The sequence below is a fragment of the Crocuta crocuta genome, unplaced genomic scaffold (assembly GCF_008692635.1).
Source record: "Crocuta crocuta isolate KB4526 unplaced genomic scaffold, BGI_CrCroc_1.0 scaffold131, whole genome shotgun sequence".
NCBI classification, from domain to species: Eukaryota; Metazoa; Chordata; class Mammalia; order Carnivora; family Hyaenidae; genus Crocuta; species Crocuta crocuta.
Window position 1 is genome coordinate 2,782,721 of NW_027528977.1, and position 20,648 is coordinate 2,803,368.

Here is a 20,648-nt window from a genome sequence, read left to right on the forward strand (position 1 = left end):
GGGATATAGAAATCTCCAATTATGATAGTGGCTCTCTCTCTCTCTCTCTCTTACTGTCACTCTCCCTCTCAATCTCTGCAACTCTTTTAGTTTTTGCTTGACATAGTTTGACACTCTTTTTAGGTGCATACAAATTGAGGATTGTTTTATCTTCTTGGAATTGACGCCCTTATTATTAGGCAATGCTTTTCTTTATCCCCAATAACTTCCCTTGCTTTGAAGTCTGCTCTATCTGAAATTAATATAGCTACTGCTGCTTTCTTTTGATTAGTTTTAGCATAGTATATATTTCACCATCCAATCACTTTTAATCTACATTTGTCTTCATATTTAAAGTGGTTTTCCTATAGACAAAATATATCCAGATCATGTTTTTGATCCACCCTGATAATCAGTCTGTTAACTGATGTGACCACTGACATTTAAAGTGATTCATGACAGATTTAGATTAATATCTATCATATCTATTAGTATTTTCTACTTGTTGCCCTTGTTCTCTGTCTTTTGTCATTTTCACTGAGCATTTTACATGATTCCATTTTATTTCCTTTCTAAGTGAAACAATTATACCTTTTTTTTTTTACTTTTTAAAATTGATTTCTCTTCAATTTGCAATATACATTTACAACTAATCCAATTCCACTTTGAAATAACACTATACGCTTCACAGGTATGTGAGTACCTTGTAGTAATGAAATAATCCTAATTCTTCTCTCCTCCCTTGTATCTTAGTCCTTTAGTTAGTGTATAGTTCTAGACTATGAACGTTACAAGCATTTCTCTGTTCTGTTTTTTTACTTTTTTTTCTTTTTTTTCCCTCTGCCCCTTGGATGGAACAAGATGGTAGTGTGGGCTGGTCTTTTGTATTTCCCTCCTCCCAGGTCAGTCAGTTTCTAATAATACCTTGGCAGGTTAGGTTCTGGTTTACTAGTTTCCCCAAAGGCAAGCCTTGTTAAGAAGAACTGCGTGCTCTGGCCTATTGCAAAATGATTCCTTTTGTGTTTCCTTCTGCTAGAAGTATGAAGTGATTTTTCTTTGATATTTACTGTGAGAACCTGGTTGAGCTCTGAATGTACATCTCACAATATTGAGGTCTCCATGAGTTTTTAACTCTCAGACTTGCCAACACTGCATCTCCAATCATTTGTCAGTTCAGGTTTTCCTACCCTTACACTGTTTTCCAGGTTAATTCCCTTCAATAACCTGTGACTTCTTGTATTTGCCTATTTGTCTCTCTAATCATAGGGTCAGAAGTCTGCCCTGTGTCTTCCCCTCTCTTATAGATGCAAGAAGCGTTTTTGACTTTTTAGTCTGTTCAGGTTTTTATGTCTTATTAGGATGGAGTGGTGAATTCCAAGCTCCTTACATGAGAAACCATAAATGATTTTTGAGGATAATTATAATGGTTATTATTTGCACATGATATGATTGCCTATACAGTACTCCATACATTTAAACAGAAATTATATCCACTTTAGAAAAACTATTGCATAATATATTTCAAGTATTTATAAAGGAAAGATTTCTTGCCTAAGAAGTAAAACTCTTGAATTTAAAAAATATATATAAACTAGGCTACACTAAAATTAATAGTTTTAATATATCTAAAAGGAGCATAAATAAAGTCAAGAAACTTAGCCCAATGCTGGAATAATATAACAGACACATATAAGGCCAATAAGGACTTGGTATCTAGAATATAAAAAGAATATCTAAAAGTCATAAATACATAAGTATCTAAAGTAAAATATGGATGCAAGTAAAACATGAAAATGCAATTAACACAGAAGAAAAACATGAAAAATAACCATATTAAAGATGCTTAAATTCACTTATCTTAGGAAAATTCAAACTAAAGTCACAATTACTTGTTACTTAAGAATGCAAAACTTAAAAAAGTATGACCATGATAAGGATTAACAATACTCCTTCTATGCTGTTAGAGCATAAAACTAGGATCATGACTTTGTAGAAAAAATTAACACACTCTGGTGAATATACAGACAAGACTTTCTTGGTAATTACTGTCAGATTTTCACAAACTAATAGTAACATGTGCTGCTATACATAATTCAGTTGTTTGAGTCTCCAAGTCTTGATTTCAGCTTGGATCATCGTCTGATGGTTGGTGAGTTCGAGCCCCACGTCAGGCTCTGTGCTAACTTCATGGAGCCTGCTTAGGATTCTCTTTTCCTCTCTCTCTGCCCCTCCTTTGCTTGTATTCTCTTTCTCCCTTTCCCTCCTTCTCTCTCTCTCTTTCTCTCAAAATAAATAAGTAAACTTAAGAAAAAAAAAAACCAAAAAACCAAAGTAGCTTTGTTTGTAAAAGATAAATCAGAAAAAAAAAAAAAAAAACTGAAGACAATGAAACACATATTAATTGAAGAATGGACAAGTAGAATAACTTACAGCAATAAAAATGATTGAAAACCATAGGCATCAATATGATAAAGTCAGATATAATAACTGAGCTAAAAATTAAGTTTTAGAAAAATAATGTGACATCATTTGAGTATATATTAAAAAGAAAAATAGTACTTTATCATTAAAGGAGAGAGAAAATTGTGTACACTACTTCTGATTGTATGACTGCTCATATGCATCTGTAAGACATATAGATGCATATCTCTGTCCTTAAAATTATGAAAAAAGTGCATTTGAAAAGGAATCACCAAATTCTATTTATTAAATACCAGCTGAAAGGGAGGAGATAAAATCATGGTGGAGCTCTCCTACAGACTAAATTTTTGTGCCTCCCCAATTCATATTGAAACCTAATCTCCAATGTGATAATATCAGGAGGTTCATCCTTTGAGAGATCAAGAGGATAGAGCCCTAGTGCATGGAATTAGCGCTTTTATGAAAGATTTCCCAGAGAGCTCCCTCATCCCTCCCACCATGTGAAGAAACAGTGAAAAAATCTCTGTCTTATGAACCAGGAATTGGTTTCTCATCAGACACGGAGTCTGCAGGCACCTTGCTCTTTGTCTTACCTCCAGAACTGTGAGAAATAAATGTTTGTTGTTTAAAGCCACCCAGTGTGTGTGTATTTTGTTATAGCAGCCTGAAAAGACTAAGACAGTTTCATATATTCTTCAACTGTGAAGAATTTCACAGTTTGTTTTTAAAGGAAGTGGAAAGGAACAGGTGCTTGTTGTATCATTCACTATATTTTTCAATACTGGAAAGCAAGGGTTGAGGAATGTTTAAATGGGGTTAAGAGACACACTAGCATTAAACCAAGAATTTCTCATTGAAAGCTTGTAAGGAATTGAAATGGGAATAACTTTTTCAGTATGTGATTTACTGCTATCTAATACTGTTGCCATGTAACAGCTAAAATCACCTTGAGAATTGTAACTCATCCAATATCCCCATAATCTGAGAAACAACAGTGTGGATATAAGACTCAAAAGACCTAGGTCCTCTCCGCAATTCCATCATTACTAGATGTGTGATTTTGAGGCAAATCCTTTCTCTCCTCTGTCTCATTTTTTCCATCTATAAAATGAACTCCTATAGGCCCTTCATACTCTACAATAATAGAACTTTCTGATATTAAATTTAAGTCACTTACAGACTTCAGAAATTACCCTTTCAGAAAAGTGCTTTTAATGGCAAGAAAGTACAGATTATTGGGTGAGGAAGGTCTAGCCTTGAGGCCCGGATTCTCAATCTTTTGTCCTCTGGTGGGGCTTATTCTGCTTCTCTTGTTCAGGATATGAGAGAGAGTGAAGAGAAACAGTGAGGTCTTACAGAAGATGGGCAGAGAACTATAGCAAAGAGAAGTCCAGCAGGACAGAGATGGGTACTGTGAGGATAGGTAGTGGAGGACAAGTTCTGGAATCAGCAAAGTTGGCTTTGAATCCTAGATTCTATACACATAAGCACATGGTCTTCTGCAAGCTACCCCATCCTCAATGCCTCCATTTTCTCATACAGTCAGTTGAGATTCTAATATTTAATGTACGAAACTGCTGTGAAGATTAAGTAAATCAAAAGATAAGCTTGGATAAAAGAAGTCTTCTTTGGTCCCTTTATGGGGGATATATACTGGTATGCTCCCAATGGAGGAATTTTGACCTCTTTTATACTGTCAGTTCTAGCAACTTGATTCTTTCTTCTCATTGTTGTGTGCACCAGGTTTAGAGCAGGTACTGAAGAAGACATTGTTCTTATTAATAATATTGTTTTTAGTAACCCAAAATATACTACTGATACCAAGTAATAAGGTTGAGCAGAAAAATAAATCCTAGAATGTGGTGAATTGTGTGGGGTGAAATAAATGTTGAAAGAAAACAAATTAGGCTTTCAAGTTTACATGAAAATTGAGAAGATAAACAACAAAAATAAGAGGGTAAAATTGGACTGGTGCTTAAGACTGATAATAAAAGATTATTAAATAAATTAGAGTGAGGTATTAACTCACCTCATTTTGTTTTGGTTGTTTTTGAGAATAATAATAATTGTTACACGGTAAATTATAGAACTAATATTGAAAATAAAGCATGGTGCTTGACATGGGGCTTGATCACACAAGCCTGGGATGATAAATGGAGCCAAAATCAAGAGTCAGATGCTCAACACACTGAGCCACCCAGGTGCCCTGTTTCTTCTGATATTTAAATGAAATAGTATATGTCAAGTTTTGAAAGAGTTTTAACATTCATGTTAGTTCCAATCAAAACAGAGAACCTAGAATTCTCCCCAAATCCCAGAAATCACAAGGAATTTATCCATAAAAGTTAGGATAACTGTAGTATTCACTTTATGAGGTTCCAGTGAGAATAAATGTTATATGTGAAGTATTGGGAATATAACTGACATAATAATAACTTACTTGGTATTATTATTTTCTAGTACTTTTAAATACAACTTATGAATCCCTACCTATAATATCCGAGGAATCATGAAGAATGAGGTGAAGTATTTTTAGGTCAGAATGTGGGTTCACCTTGTCACTTTTAAGAGGAAAAGATAAGTTTGTTAAATACATACCAAATAATCTCACATTAATATACAGACCAAATTATGGAAATGTTTAGGTAAATGATGATTTGTGGACTTTTTGTATAGTTGGCATTATAAAAGTTATGCAACTCTTAATTTTCACATAAGTAGGTTTTCATTAGCCTGTGTAAGACATGACATAGTTGTTCTTTTGAGTACCAGTTAGTGTTCACGTTCAGTCTCTGAAGTCAGACTATGTGAGTCAAGTCCTTGTTTCACTGCATTCTAAAAGCATTACCTCTGTTTATACCTCAGTTTCATCACTTGCAATATGAAAATAATAAAGGTACTATCTATATTTTTGGGGTGAGATTTAGTATATAGGGTCTGATATATCATAAGAGTCCAGTAGGTATTAGTTTGTATTATTACTTTTCAGAATTATTCGAAAGTATTTTGATAAAGGTCCTCTAAATTTCTGAGTAGAGAGTGGGTATGACACTTTTTACTTTGGTATTCTTAATTCTTTTTTGCTTCTAGGTAATTACACATTATTCTGAGGTGTAGAGCTTACTTTCCTTCCTGTTCCTTTTGTGTGTTCATCACAAACATATATGAATAGATTTCAAAACCCTGGTTTTAAACAGAGATGGTCAGGTGGTCAGCAAATGTGACTGGACAGATCTGATGCTAAAGACAAATATCATTTCATTCATTGTCTGCTTAAGTTTATGATTGGATGGTAACTAATCATTCAACTATAATCACAGAACTTCAAGGTCCTAAATACCATTTGGAAACCTGTTTTTACAAAATTCAAATGTGATTTTATAGGATTTAAATTCGATGCTGTTTCCTCCCAGTTCACCACTGGGGGAAAAAAAAAACAAAAAACACCTTTAAATAAAGAAGTATAGTTTAGCCAGCAAGTATTTGAGGCTGGTCTGGATTGCAGCTAAGATTGCAGTTTCTAACATATTAGATGACAACAGAAATTATCATCCACCTGGATAATTCAGAAACTGGGAAAATTACACTGGGGTAACATATGTACACTAAGGCAATTTCCAGAAAAGCAGGAGGTATGCTAACACTAATATTGTGTATTCTGCCATAACAACAACAACTAGAGTTTATGATATAATTGTTTAAGAAGCTTTCAATTTTTTTTGATACAATTAAGATAACCTCCCAAACAGAATACTTTTATATTTTTCCTACTTTTATATTTACCTTTAGGTAGCCTGCTGGGTGACTAAATCAAGAATTTTTTCTCAGAAACAAATCAAAATTGCTACGTGTGAATTTTTAATTTTCCAGTTCCAAAGCTTAGAAGGACCAATAAGCATACAATCAATTTTAATTTAAATTGAAACCCACTGCAGTATTTACTGTAGATGGTCTTTCAGGGAACTGAATCTAATATAATTTCTTCACTTATCTAATCATATTGAAGGGATGTTTTGGCCAACCTGTTACAAGGAGAATACATAATGAAGTAGGAAGAGATGATGTTATGTTTTACGATGTTTCGTATTGTTCTGCTATTCTTCAATTGTGAGAAGCAGTGAGTCATTTGGATTAAACATGTCAGAGTGTGTAATGACTGCTGATAACAGTAGAAAAAGAAAACCAACATCTGACATTGTGGCTATGAATGGAGGCATAGAGAATTGTGGAAGAGCTGTTACATACCCCACACTCAGTGTACTTCCTGCCCAGCTCTCAGAGGCATTATCAAATCAAGTGTAATGTGAAGCCCCTGCCCTGCCATGAAGTATGTATGTGATGCAGTATCTCTATATCCAGGCTCTAACTGTTTCAATAGGAAGACAGAAAAAATGATACCCTTTTGTACTTAAGTTTGTCCTAGAGCCTTTCAGGAATAAAGTACTATACTTTATAATACTTAAAGTACTATAAAGAGGGTATCAGTCTCAAAACTTCAAAAACTTTGAAACCTTTCTAATGGAATGAATGGGTAACCTATCATTTAGAAAGAAGTGATAGATCAATCAATAGATAGAGACCTAGAATAAATGATGGTGTTTCTCAGCGTTTACCATCAACGCTCACTAGACAGAGTAGGATTGGAAGTGCATACCTCAGTGACTAAATATAAAATCGCAGACTCATAATTCTGTGTCCTCCCTGATTTGCTATGTAATTATCCAAAAAACATACAGTCTGTAAATTTTGATCACTTTCTCACTGGGATTAACTTGCAATACATATAAAATGACAAAGCTATATTTATAAAAAATACTTCATTAATTTGAACATTTACTTTATCTGTGCACTTTGAACTTTTATACAAGAACAAAATTCTATGGAAACAATTAACTTCCTTGAAAAATAAAATTCAATTTAAAAACAAAAAAGGGATGGGGCACCTGGTTGGCTCAGTCACTTAAGCATCTGACTCTTGATGATGGCTCAGGTCATGATCTTACAGTGGTTAAGACCAAGCTCACACTGGGCTCTGTGCTGAGTGAGGGGCCTGCTTGGGATTCTCTCTCTCCCTTTGCCCGTCCCCTCACTTGAGTGCCTTCTCTCTGTCTCTTCCCCCTGCCCCCTGCCTCAGAAAAGAAAAAATAAATTTTAAAAAGTAAGACCAGGGATATTGGGTTTAAATTAGCAACAGACAGAACTCTAAAGCTACACATTGAGCTAGATATTAGGCTAATTGTTTTACTCTTCTTAAAAATAATTTGGGTCACAAACAAGCTTGATTCAGGATTCTGTATGGAGCCAATCTCAGGGTTTTCTACTCCATCTCTGAAATTTATCCAGAAATTCTCTGGCATTCCCATTTAACTCTGCCACAGTTTTAACATTCCTTATCAGAGTTTCCCTCACCAAACATCTAAGGAAACAAGGTCTAGGAGAATGCACCAAAGTAAAGGGATTTGGGAAGGGAAAGAAAGTCAGGGAGGGCAGGGTAGATGTGGGCTTTTTGTGTCTTTTGAATAATTTTCCTGTAATTATATTGTATTGTGGGTACCCTTTCTCTTGTGTTTGATACATTATTCCGGATGTTTTATTTTCAGGCAGGGCTTGTCTTAAGACAAGTATTTCAAGGAATCTCTCTGTACTCTATTCCCTTCTCCAAGTCCCATTAGGGAACTGGTTCCAGATGCAAGGAGTTTTGAAGTGGAAGCTGGGGATGTTTTTTTCCCCATAAAGGGTGTGAGGTGAGAGAAAATAGATGTTATAATTCAGCTTCTGTTATATTACTTTTGTAGATGTTGATAAAAAATGCTTTGCAGCAAACACAACTTCCTTTTCTCTCTGCCGTACAGTGGTGGGAAGGATGTGAGAATGAATTGGAAGGTGCTCTAAAAGAGTTTCTGAATAAATGTTACAATGTGAATGAAGCTCCAAATAATTAACTGAATTTTAAAAACATTACAAAATATACATGCTGTGTGATTCTATTGATATAAAATTATAGGCGATGCCATATAAAATACAGTATCAGAAAGCAGATCTGTGGTTTCCTGGGGCCAGAGAGGAGTAAGAAGGAAAGGGGGGGGGGGGANTCATGTATCAAAACTAATCAAATTGTACATTTTAAATATATCTGGTTTATTGTATGTCAATTTTATTTGAGTTTAGATAAAATAAAAATATTAGATTGGAAGGGACTGAAAGTAATTTAAAGGATAGTAGAAATAATTACAACAAATATTTTGTATGCCTGTCTTTTGAAATGTATAAAACAATCCAAACCAGAAAAATGATGCTTTACTGATATTCAAACACTATTTCAAGACCTTCCAGGTCATTTCCCAACACCAGCAAGGTCTTGCTTCTCATATTAACATGAGAATACAGGTATTTAAAACTAAAATCATACAGTAAATAATGTTATGAATACAGTGGTTGTAACTCTGCTTTTAAAATAGTCTTTATATTTATCTTTAACATTTAATGGCCTGTTTAACTAGTTTAAATTTCTTACATACAATTATAATTGTGGATCTCTTATTATTCTACAAATTTGTCTCTACTCTGTCTTTATCCTCCAAAATACACTCATATAGAATACATATCTTTAAAAAAATCTTTTTTACATTTATTTATTTTTGAGAGACAGAGTACGAGTTGAGGAGAGGCTGAGAGAGAAGGAGACACAGAATCTGAAGGAAGCTCCAGGCTCTGAGCAAACATTCAGCACAGAGCCTAATGCGGGGCTCGAACCCGGGAACCAGAACATCATGACCTGAGCTGAAGTCAGACGCTTAACCGACTGAGCCACCCAGGCACCCCTAGAATACTTGTCTTTTTATTTACCTCTCTGTTGTAGAACTTTTCTGTCAGACTTTCCCTAGTCAGATCTGAAAAGTGTTTATAACTGGATTATGAGTCAAATTTTGGTAACTTGAAAACTAAAAGTAGCTGAGTAGAAAATCGAACTTGGCTCAGTGTCATTTCAGGCTATTAGTTTAAAGTTCTCTTCTATTGTTGTTCATTTGCTTTTTTCCATATGGTTTTTAAAGTAATGTTTTGGAGCACAGCAGAAAAATCTTTTGTCATTTAAATGCATCAGAAATAAATGTTTAACTCAAATCATCCAAATACCTTAGCTTTTCACAGAAAAAGAATGTGTGTGCATGTGTCTGTGTGGATATAATTAAAATTTCTGCACTCTTGAATTTTAAATTTATGAGTAATTTATGGCTTGGTTGCCATCAAGTGTAAAGGGGCATTCAAATATTCTAAAAGAAATATGAGAGGTATTGACTTAGAAACTTACGTCCCATTAAATCAAATGCTTTATTGCTTAGAGCAATTTGGTCCCCTGACCAGCAAAGTTAGCATTACCTGGAAATTTGTTCGAAATGCAAATTCTTGAGTTCCACCCTAGACTACAAAACCTCTGTGCTTTAATTAGCGACCCAATGATTTTGATTCGCAAACTTAGAGTCATTTTCTTAGAGGAACACCTTTGCTGGCAAAATATTTTTTTTCTTTTGGGAAAAAAATAGACATGAAAATGGTAGCAATCTGTAGCAAAAATTAAGACTCTGGACTCAATGGAGAACTAATACCCACATGCATGTGTGCACACACCCACACAGATCTTCACAGTTACTGAATAGAAAATTAAGAATCTCCTTAACAAGGGCAGGGACAATTACTTTCTCATTCAGGATTTGAACTTAATCATTGTTTGCCTTTGACATTTTTATAGATTAAACTTGAATGAGAATCTCGAAGCAGCAATTCCAAGAGTTCAGCCTAAAAGAATTCATCTCATTGGGAAGATATCTACACAACACAAGGTTTGTCTCAGGTGAAATACACAAAAAAAGAAAATTTCTACTGCTTAAATTTCGACAGTTCTTTTTCAACAATGCATGGTAAAAATGCAGAACACGGAGGTGAAACAATTGGAACTCATATCAGAATAGATCAGCATGTTGCAGAGACTGAGAAAATACTACAAGCTCCCAGCTGGGAAAACTTGTAATTGCAACCAGCCAGAACATTGATATAGAGATAGCAAAATTACTAACAAGGGAAAAAGAAAATTTAGGAGACAAATAGAGGAAGCGTTTTCCTATGTATGACAAGAACCCTAGTAAATATGACAAAGTGCTCGTCAAGAGCAGAATGTTGAACTGGCGTGAAGAAAATATAAAATTGATTACTACAATGACAAGCCACATAAAATGCCATAATAACAGCACAGGAACTCATTTCAAATAAAAGTGAAATAAAAACACTCTCCCAAATTAAGGGGGAAAATGTGAACAAAACTAAACTTCTTGCTTTGGGCAATTCTGTAACCATTGTCAAAAGCAATCAAGACTAATGGTAACATTATCATAACAGAAGAATGCTTATGGCTCTAGGGATTTCTTCAATACATACGTCTATAGCTCCAGCTCTGGTAACGTTGGGGAAGCAGCAATCTAGGAGCTAATACCCCATTACAGTAGAATTTGAACAAAACTTGTCATGAATTCATTTCTAAGCCAAGAAGGACTTCTGCCTTGATTCAGGCATACCAAAACACAGGGAGACAGAAATAAACTTTGGCTAACATATTCAGGACATTATATATATTGATGTCAACTCAAAAATTTATCAATGTAGTTGGTTATTATCCATGAAGTTTTGTTCTGAAGTCTGAGAATTAAAGGGACCAGGAGAATTCTAGATCTCATTTGCAATGGTTATCCCAGAAAAATGGTTCAGCTGCAAAAAATCCCAGCAAACACTCTAAGTGATGCTAAACAAATAAATAAAAGTCTGGTAAATATGATGACTCATATGATACTTAGAACTGCTTACTCTAACCAGTCAGACTCTATTGGACAACATACCCATATTAGAAGAAAACCATGGTACAGTTTCCAAGCAAAGAATATATAAAGCACTTTCAAAGTTATAACAGTAGATGCACAGAATAATACTCACCCATAATACATGAGACAGTTCTAGTTGCTAAAGGTGTTGCTGGGTGTCAAAATTCTCTATGGTTCAAGAACCAACAAATTGAGCAGTAGCCAAGACATGAACGAGTACAACTGTGTGGGATCCTGGCAGCTCTGGAGAGAGAAGGCCTCTGAGAATTAAACTATGTTCTCCACTCCCTTACCTTTTACACTATTATTTATGCTTCCCTCCACCCATATTTCTCTCTCACATTTGATGCTTCCTTGTTTTTGTTTGGTTTTGTTTTGGTTTTGTTTTGTTTTGTTTTGTTTTCCAATTTTGTACTGTTTTGGTGAGGCTATTTCTTCCACTTTCCATAAGCATAAGAAAACTATCCAACACAATGGTTAGGTTTGTTGATATTTAAAGATACAAAATTCTAAATACAGGCTTATGTACAGGCAGTTAGGTTTTGTGAGGTCGCAGAAAACCATTCTGTTATTGTTCGCAATGTATTATTTTCTACCAGTTAATTTTTTTAAACCATGCCCCTATGTTTGCAGCTGAAATGAAATATTTTAAGGTCACAGTAGCATTCAATATTCATTCTCAACTTTATGAATCCATGTGATCTAAAAAAAAAAATCCCCATTGTAAATACTACTCAAAAATAATTTTTTGACAAAAAAAGTAAGATAAAAACAAAAGAAGTACAAAGTAAAAAAAAAATCCTTATCAAAATAATTTTGTTAAAACAAAATACATATATTTGTAATAAGGTGTTCAATATGATTAAACCTATTTTTATTCCTTAATGTAACTTTTGACTATCCATCTTTGCCTCTGAAATGAAGATACTTAGATGGTTTCCAAGATAATTTTATGTCACAGATCTTTTCCCCCCAGTGTTCAATGTCTTTTTGTTTTTCTGGATTATAATTTACTCCTTCCATATGTCATCATTTTCCTAAACACAGAGGAAGGAGAATACATATGAAAAATCAAGGGTCTCTATTCGGTTTTCTTCTGTCCCACAATTTCACATATTTGGAAGAGGTCAGTTCTTTCCCTGTTGATATTCATATGGATATAGTACCAATGTTTTGGAATACTTTAGTTTCTGTCATACATCTTGATACCCTACTAAATGATATTCCTCCCTAATCCATCCACTTTAACTAATTTGTGTATTGTCAGCTCCGGGTTTCTCCAAAAAAACCCCTATAGATTTGCCATGATAGCAGAGCTTTGGAGTCAGGCAGGAGATCTTCTTCCAGTTATTTCAAACATAACCAATGTTCACTTCAAAAAATTCAAACTACGTAGGTCTCAGTTACTAATTCACACACTAGAGTCAATAATAAAAATTTGTGAGAATTAGAGGTGTTTCACTCCATACAGAGAAAAGAGAAATCATCGTTTAAAAATATCTGGGGAATGTTAAAAAACTGATAGTGTATAAAGTACAATGATATTTAAATATATTAGGAAGAAAGACGGAGAAATTGGTAAAGTGGTATACATTTATAAAAAAACTAAAAAAATAAAACTTTTTAAAAAAGTATTAAGACACATGATATTATCTGACCACATACATTACATTAGATGTTAATATAAAGTGATAAAACGAACTAAGGGAAACTTTTGATAACAACTCATTTAGCTGCTTTGGTCAAGGGAATAAAATCAAATGGTAGCTAAAAATTATTTAGGAAGTGATGAAAATAAGAATATCAAATATAAAATTAATAAAAGAGGAAAAATGTATAACTGCCAAGAAATTTATAACTAAGGTACTTTCATTGAATAAGTTATGTTAAAAAGATAAAGTAATCCATCAGAGAAAAAGCTATAAAAATAGTACTAGTAAAATAAATCCAAAATGAGCAAGATGCAGGAAACCATGAGGATGAATTTAGGAAGTGCTACATTAAATGATTAAATATTAACACTTAAAGACAGTTTTTCCAAATGACTACAGAGAAAGATACTTAATGGAATGACTCACCAAAGACTCACCAAGTTTCCCAAAGGGTATAGAGTTTTAAACAGTAAAGTTAAGGAGAAACAATATTCTGATCCATCAGCTTCTGATTCTTGGAGAAAATATAGCCTGATCCAAGAAAATTCCTAAGGTCCCTCTCTGTAAAACCAGAATAGCAATTAGTATCTGACATATCACCAGGAGAATATCATCAAGTACACTAATGGACTATAGAGTTTATCCCACAAAATATACAGTTTATGTATTAAAAATATATTATTTAAAATGTTGACATACTCAAACAAGAGGAAAGACAGAAAATTACAAAAGTAAGAAAGATAAAAACAGAAATCCAAAAATACAGAGGAAAACATTTTTGTTCAAACTGTGTTTAAAAATTACTGAAAGGTTGGGGCACCTGTGTGGCCCAGTCAGTTAAGTAACTGGCTCTTGGTTTTGGCTCAGGTCATGATCTCACGGTTCATGAGTTTGAGTCTGGAGTTGGGACCACAGCTGACAAGCACAGAGCCTGCTTAAGTTTCTATCCCTGACCCCTCCCATCCACCACCTCAAAAAGAAATTACAGAAGGCATATGTAATAAAATCATAAATTTAAACTGTGAGATATATAGAATAAAAATCAATGCAAACATACCCCTTAAATGACCCTCTGTCCACATCCCTACTCCAAATCTAAGAAATGTATTCCAATGAAATAATTATGAGAATGTGCAAAAAAAATCAAAAAACATTAATGCTAAAAAAGAATCATAGTTCTATATATAGCCAAAACCATAAAATTTTACTATATGGTTTTATATACAAATACAGTCATATATATATAAAGCTATAGAACCATATATATCTGTAGGTATATGAATATAACTTCATGAAGATAATCATATAAGGTAAGATACTCGATATCCCTGACCTCCTTGGAGGGAAGAAAACCTCCTTATCTTTCAAGTTGCCAAGAGATGTTCTTCTGCAGCTGACACCTTTTTTTCAGATCCTTTCAAGAAGCAGAGGTAGTGTGTGGGAGCCCAAGGAGTAGTGGGAAATTGTTAATATTCACCAGAATACTTTGGAGTCTCTGGATATGTCTGTGGCAGCCCATTGCCCCTTAAAGCAAGGAGTATCAAAACCAACACATTCTTAACCTTATTTGAGGATAATGTAAAGGTAGGTCACATAGGGTAAATATTCCTGGTGTTCTAGCCCCTAAGAACTTGGACATCAGACTAAAAGTATATGCCTGCATATGTTAAATGTCAAATATCTAGGAATTGGTAAACAATGATGAAGAATTCATACAGTAAAAATCTACACAGATTTAAATGATATATTACAAAGTAATCTATAAATCAATTTATAAAAAAGATGGTTATAAAATAGTTTTTGAAAATCAAGAGACATCATATCGTTTCCTCTAGGTCTTAAATAATACCTGCCTTGATCACTGTAAACCTATCATCTCTAACCCCAGTTCCAATGAAATGCAGCTTTCAACTATGCTCAGAAATGATTAATGAGTTCCAGATTTGGTAATTTAGTCAGATTTTGAATTAGTGGTTTATTTCTCACCAAAGTATTTTAGTTTCATTTTATTTCCAAGGAGCATGATAAAAATTAAATGTTAATTTTTGTGATTTACTTTACACAATAATAATACTTCTATATCAGTGAAGGATGTGTATTTTGCCAAAAGGGAATTGCACTATTTGTTGCTTCACATACATACTTTCATTTAACTGATCAGGCAGATTTTTAAGGAAAAATTTCTGCAATTTTAACCAGTTTACACATATGACTTAGCCACAAATTAAGAGGTCCAATTTTCTAAAGAAAGTGTTCTTAAATATGAAAACTGGACTGGAACAATGCTTTTTGGATACAGTTTTCAGTAGATCATTAACCTAGCTAATTATGACAATCTTATATAAACACCTACTAAGTTTAAGGTACCGTGTTTAATATTAGGAACAAAGAATGAATGCAATGTGATCTTTATCATCAAAGAGCTTAGAGGCTAGTAAAATTGAGGAGAGGTACAAACCTATCTATATAATAAAAACAGAATGTGCTAAGTATTTTGAGAGCTTTACAAATTGCTGTTACAGCACAGACTGTGCCCTTTGCCAATTATTTCCAGCTGGGAGGATTAGGGATTGCTTTAAGGAAAAAGGAGTATGAATCATGAAAGTTGAGCATGCTTTGGGCAGGTGAAAAAAACGGAAAGGGACTCTAGTTTGAGCAGAAAGTTTAAAGTGGGATCAGAGGCAGAAATCATTTATATGCTATTAAAGAGCAGGTGATAGAAGACGTATTTCTGGGAGACAGGGTTGAAAATGTAAGTTGAGACAAGATTAAAAGGAAGCTCTCTTGCATTTAGTCTTGCAAAATTGCTTCAGAAAACACTTCGTATCTCATTCTTTTCTTTTATTACTTGAAGTGAGTTGCATTCACAGAAAACATTTCCAGGCATGGGTTTCATTGATATTATTAGGTTTGCACAGTCCTGTTCTGTACTGCTAGACATATCCCGACTAAAAAATATTAAAATAGGATTCTCAAGTACAGACTGAAGATTTATGATTCATAACATAACATAGCAGCTAATTTTAAAATTACTTTCTTCAGACTAGTTCTGATAATTTGCCAACTTTCTTCAGACTAGCTCTGATAAAAAAATTTTACTTGTGCAGAATTCTGATTTTGATGTCACCCAGTATTTTATTTACTATTCTGTTTCTGAAAACAAACTTGTGGAACTGAACTACTAATTTAGTCAACTCATCACTACTGTTACCTAAGGTGTTTCATATGATACACAAGCTGCTTCTAAGCTTTCAGTCATGGAGACCAACATTTCCAACCTAGTAACTCTTCAGTAATTCTGATGCAACGGAATTTTCCCTGTGAAGTACTGGAAATGTTTCAGGTCTTATTACCTCATCAATTGTTCTCCTAACTCCATAAAATAATGAAAAACAAAACAGTTTTTCATAGGCCTTCATTGTAATTGATTCTCCAGGGTATCTTTGCATTCGTCCATTGTTCCATTGCTTGTACCGCACCATTTAAATGATATTGTGGCTATGATGATATTTCTCAGCAGGGATATTCTAAGTAACTGATTAATATGTAAATCAGTAAAAATGTAATTTTTGCTTTTAAATTAGCCAGTGCATGGGACCTCAAAGTAGCTCAAAGCTACTGTAACAAAAGAGAACAAAATAAAATGTTGAAGCTATTCTTTCTGACAGAATATCATCTAAGATGCTCACAAGCTAGGTAGCCAAAATGTATTCATAGAATTATATGGTATAACTTATGACTACATAAATCACTGTTAAATTCTTTATGTTGCTTTTAATTGTAGGGTATACCAAAGTGCTTTAGAATTTAGGACATATCCTGAATTTTGTGTTACTTCTTCTTTAAAATTAGAGTTAAACAATATCAATAATAAATCTTATTTTATTTAATCTTTTTATTTGTAGAACCCTTTTTAATCTTGCTAGACCTATAAAACATTATTACGGTCTATTTTCAAATTTCTTCTTAATGTCTTATTTATACTTTTAAAAGAAAAAAATAAAAGTTGAGACCAGATGGTTTTGTTATTGTCCTGACCCACAAAACAAAATCAAACATAACTACTGAGACAGAAAAAGGAAAAAGCACATAATATCAACCTTCCCAACCCATATGTTCTAGATATCCTAGTTTTGCCAGAGGTTTCTACAACATAGCATATGCTGAGAAAATGCTTTCAGAGGAGAAGCCAACATGATCCCCCACTCCTGACGTCCCCAGTGGCTTCAGCACATGCACACAGGCCCTTTCGTGAATTCTTCACATATGCTTTCTGGTTTGCTCACTGAACAAGCACCAAATCACTGGAGATTTTACGCCCAGTGACTTCTCACCAGGCAGATTCTAATTTGGCAACGAGTTTAGGGTCCTCCTGGTGAGAAATCTGCTTCTGGCAGAAGCGCCCTCACTGATGTAGGGAGGTGTTTCCGCCCATGGCTCTGTTCTCTTTAGACTAGGCATGAGATCACATCTGTTCCTAGGGCTCTAAACCCAAGGGACCTCTGAGTGAAGAATTACCACAGAGAACTCTGCATTTTCTGGTTAAATGCAACCTTTTCCTTGTGTCAGAATGAATGCTCCTCATTGCCTAATGACCCTGACATTTTTTTCTCCTACCATGAAATTTTACCTGAGATGTATAAAATGATATTGTGTGTAGGAGAAAACAGTATAAATCAGACTGTGGCACTTCATGCCATGTAAAAAAGTATGTAGCCGACTTCTCCTGGGGTAACATGACTCCAAAATCAGCAAGATTTAGTATTTTGGAAATGAAGACAATATCAAGAAAAAAATTGAAGAATGAATAAAATAAGTTTGCCTTGTCTATGAAACTTTTTTCTCTGTATAATGATGTTAATCATAAAAGTATTATTTTTAATGTTTATTTATTTTTGAGAAATACAGACAGAACAGGAGCAGGTGAGGGCCCCAGATAGAAAGGGAGATACAGAATCTGACAGCACAGAGCCCAATGCGGGGGTCAAATTCACGAACTGTGAGATCATGACCTGAGCCAAAGTCAGACAGTTAACCCACTGAGCCACCCGGGTGCCCCAATAATAAAAATATTCTTGAGTCAACTTTGAAACTTGGAATGTGTGATGTTATTTCTTAAGAGTGGTGTGAATTTCTCTGATACTCTCCCTACCAAAGAACCCTGTATTTCGACCTGTGTATGCTGAACACTCAGTAGAAATTTCTGGCTTCATTTGAACAAAAAGATTTGTAAAGTAACATCTTTGTTTTAAGTTAAGTCAGCCTATAATTTTTAGGAATGTTCCAAAAAGAAAAATTTAAAAGAAGAAACCCATTTCTTTTCAAACTGTTAGGATAAATAGTATCTTCAACAGCTGGTACCACATAGTGTTCCTAATCAAATCATTGCAAACATTTCCAATTCTACATTTATTGTTGTACATGAGGCAAGTGAATAATCCTTCCATTTCATTCCATTAAAGATACTTTGAATTTCCACAATACCACGTATTGGGCGAAGCCTTTCCTTCAAGACCTCTTTATGAATTAGTAACCACTTGAAACATACCCTTCTCAAAGATGGAGACAATAGTTTATGTCATTTCTTTGTATGCTTCATTTAAATAGTTTTGTATGTGTGTGAAAGAAAGATAGAAATATTTCTGAGAAAAATGGCAGACAAAAAGACTCCGCTGTGTAGTATGTGCGTGCAGCCTGTGGCTATTTTACAAGGAAATCTACCAGCTCTCAATAATGTGAAAGTCTTCTTGAGAGGCGCCGTGGCACAGCAAGTCACTGAACCAGAGAAATTCAATTTGCCTACTGTAAAGTATGTTTTGTCTGTCTCAGAAAGCTCTAATTCAATCCAAAATTACTTTCTAGAAGCAGTCACTCTGGCCAAGGAAGGGTGCTCAGGGTCTGGAATAGGACAGAATACACTGGGCTAAAACTGTCACAAAGCATTCAGTGTTGCTTCTCACTCTTGGGATGTGAACCACAGACCTACCTGGGGGTCAATGATCTCTCTCTGTTTCAGATCTATGTATATTTGTGATTGAATAACCTTTAGATAACTTTTATCCTTGATCTAATTTTACTTTAAATGTGCCAAAGCAAAAATGGGAAACAGGGAAGATGGTTAGATTAATAATACGTGGATGGGTAAGGAAATATATTTCTGCTTGAATTCTATGAATCATATATTACTTACATGTAGCTTTGAACATGCCTAGAGAGTTTTGAAATAGCATTCTAATGCATAACTTTGTGGTTTATCCTTGGGCAAAGGAACTAATGGTTCATATAAATTCATTCAAAATGTAAATTTTCCCATAAATTTCAATTAAATTTATGTTACCAAAACTTGGGGGATTGCATCAAATATTACAAATCATTGTCTAGAAATCATGACACTAAATTGCCTATGATAATATTATTAATTTACTCGCCCTGTCATGAGATATTCCTAATTCTTGAATCATTAAGTAAATATCTGTCACATTCCTGAAAAACTAAAGTAATATAATTTTTTCAGTTCCATATCAAAATTCATCAGTCATAAGGAATCTTAGATAATTTAGCTTTTCTGGAATCTCATAAGGCATTATAAAATGAGTTAAGTTTGAGGACATTAATAACCTTTAAGATTTTAAAAAGAATGTGTCCATTAAATAAGGGGTTAAGAACTGAAAGGATATGATAAAAACGTACTCACTATTCAAGGCTTTTTGCCAAGGAACAAAATAATCTGCCAAATAGAACTGTATAAGAATATAAAGATGGGGGTTGGCAAATATCTTTAGGACTCTGGTAAAGTACTTTTTAATAAATAAAGGTAATTTCACTTTTTAATATGTATAGCCAATGTAAGAAACTCAAATAATTATTTAAGTGTTTACTAACAAAATGCAATAAGATAATAGTTCTTATGATGGTTCATAAACTTTGGTATACAAAAAAATCCCTGGACATCTTACTTTTTTTAAATGTAGATATATGGGACTGACTCCCAGTGATTCCAGTTCACTGGGCTGCAAGCAGATCTTGGCCCTGAAAGCTAGCAATCTAGTAATTATGATGCAGGTGATTATTTGAGTACATTTGAAGGAAAAGAATATCCTGCCATACAAATATCTAAAAACTATCTGGGAACTTTTAACGCCTAAAATATATACACAATGACCATTTCATCATATAGATATCTTTTAAAGTGATGTGAAATATTTTTTAATTCACTTTTGGGGAGGTGAAACTAGTCAATGAAGACAGAGACTGTAGCTTAAAAATTAATCTCTCCTTCAAACATGGGATTTAGTTTTTTAACAGTCGTGAATTCCTTTGCTTTTTAATAGGGAACTTTTGTATTTGTAGCACTAAAGACATTCTTGTTACAGAGAGACCTGATTGCATGATTCATTTTTCTACAATCAAATCTCAACAGGGGTGTGGGCTGGCTCAGATAGTACAGCACATGACTCATGATCTCAGGGTCGTGAGTTTGAGCCCCACTATGGAGATGGAGATTACTTTAAAAAAAAAATCTCAACATAATCAATAATTCTGATCCATCTTCAGTGAATAATACATTTCAGTACTCAGAGGAAAATCCTTCATCATACTTTCAGGTTTGAGCAGCATGAAGCTGTCAAGTGTTCCAGATTTCTATTTTAAACAAAAACAGGCATTCTTTATTTTGTTCAGCCAACAACTGTGAGATGAGATATGTATATCTAAGGAGAAAAATAATTTT

The 20,648-nt window shown here is 34.0% G+C and overlaps 1 long non-coding RNA gene across 5 annotated transcripts in view; it reads right to left on the reverse strand.

Annotated features, from left to right (window-relative positions):
* The window catches only part of LOC144225862 (uncharacterized), a 207,766-nt gene that overhangs the window by 98,691 nt on the left and 88,427 nt on the right, over positions 1–20,648 (reverse strand). For 3 of the 5 annotated variants that reach the window (XR_013333438.1, XR_013333441.1, XR_013333439.1), the window contains exons 5-6: positions 13,346–13,480; positions 11,380–11,510 (exon numbers count right to left, since the gene is read on the reverse strand). This is a non-coding gene — a long non-coding RNA (uncharacterized LOC144225862). Of the gene's footprint in view, positions 1–4,896; positions 4,962–11,379; positions 11,511–13,345; positions 13,481–20,648 lie in introns of those variants that run through there. The other 2 variants (XR_013333440.1, XR_013333442.1) reach the window with 2 other exon arrangements.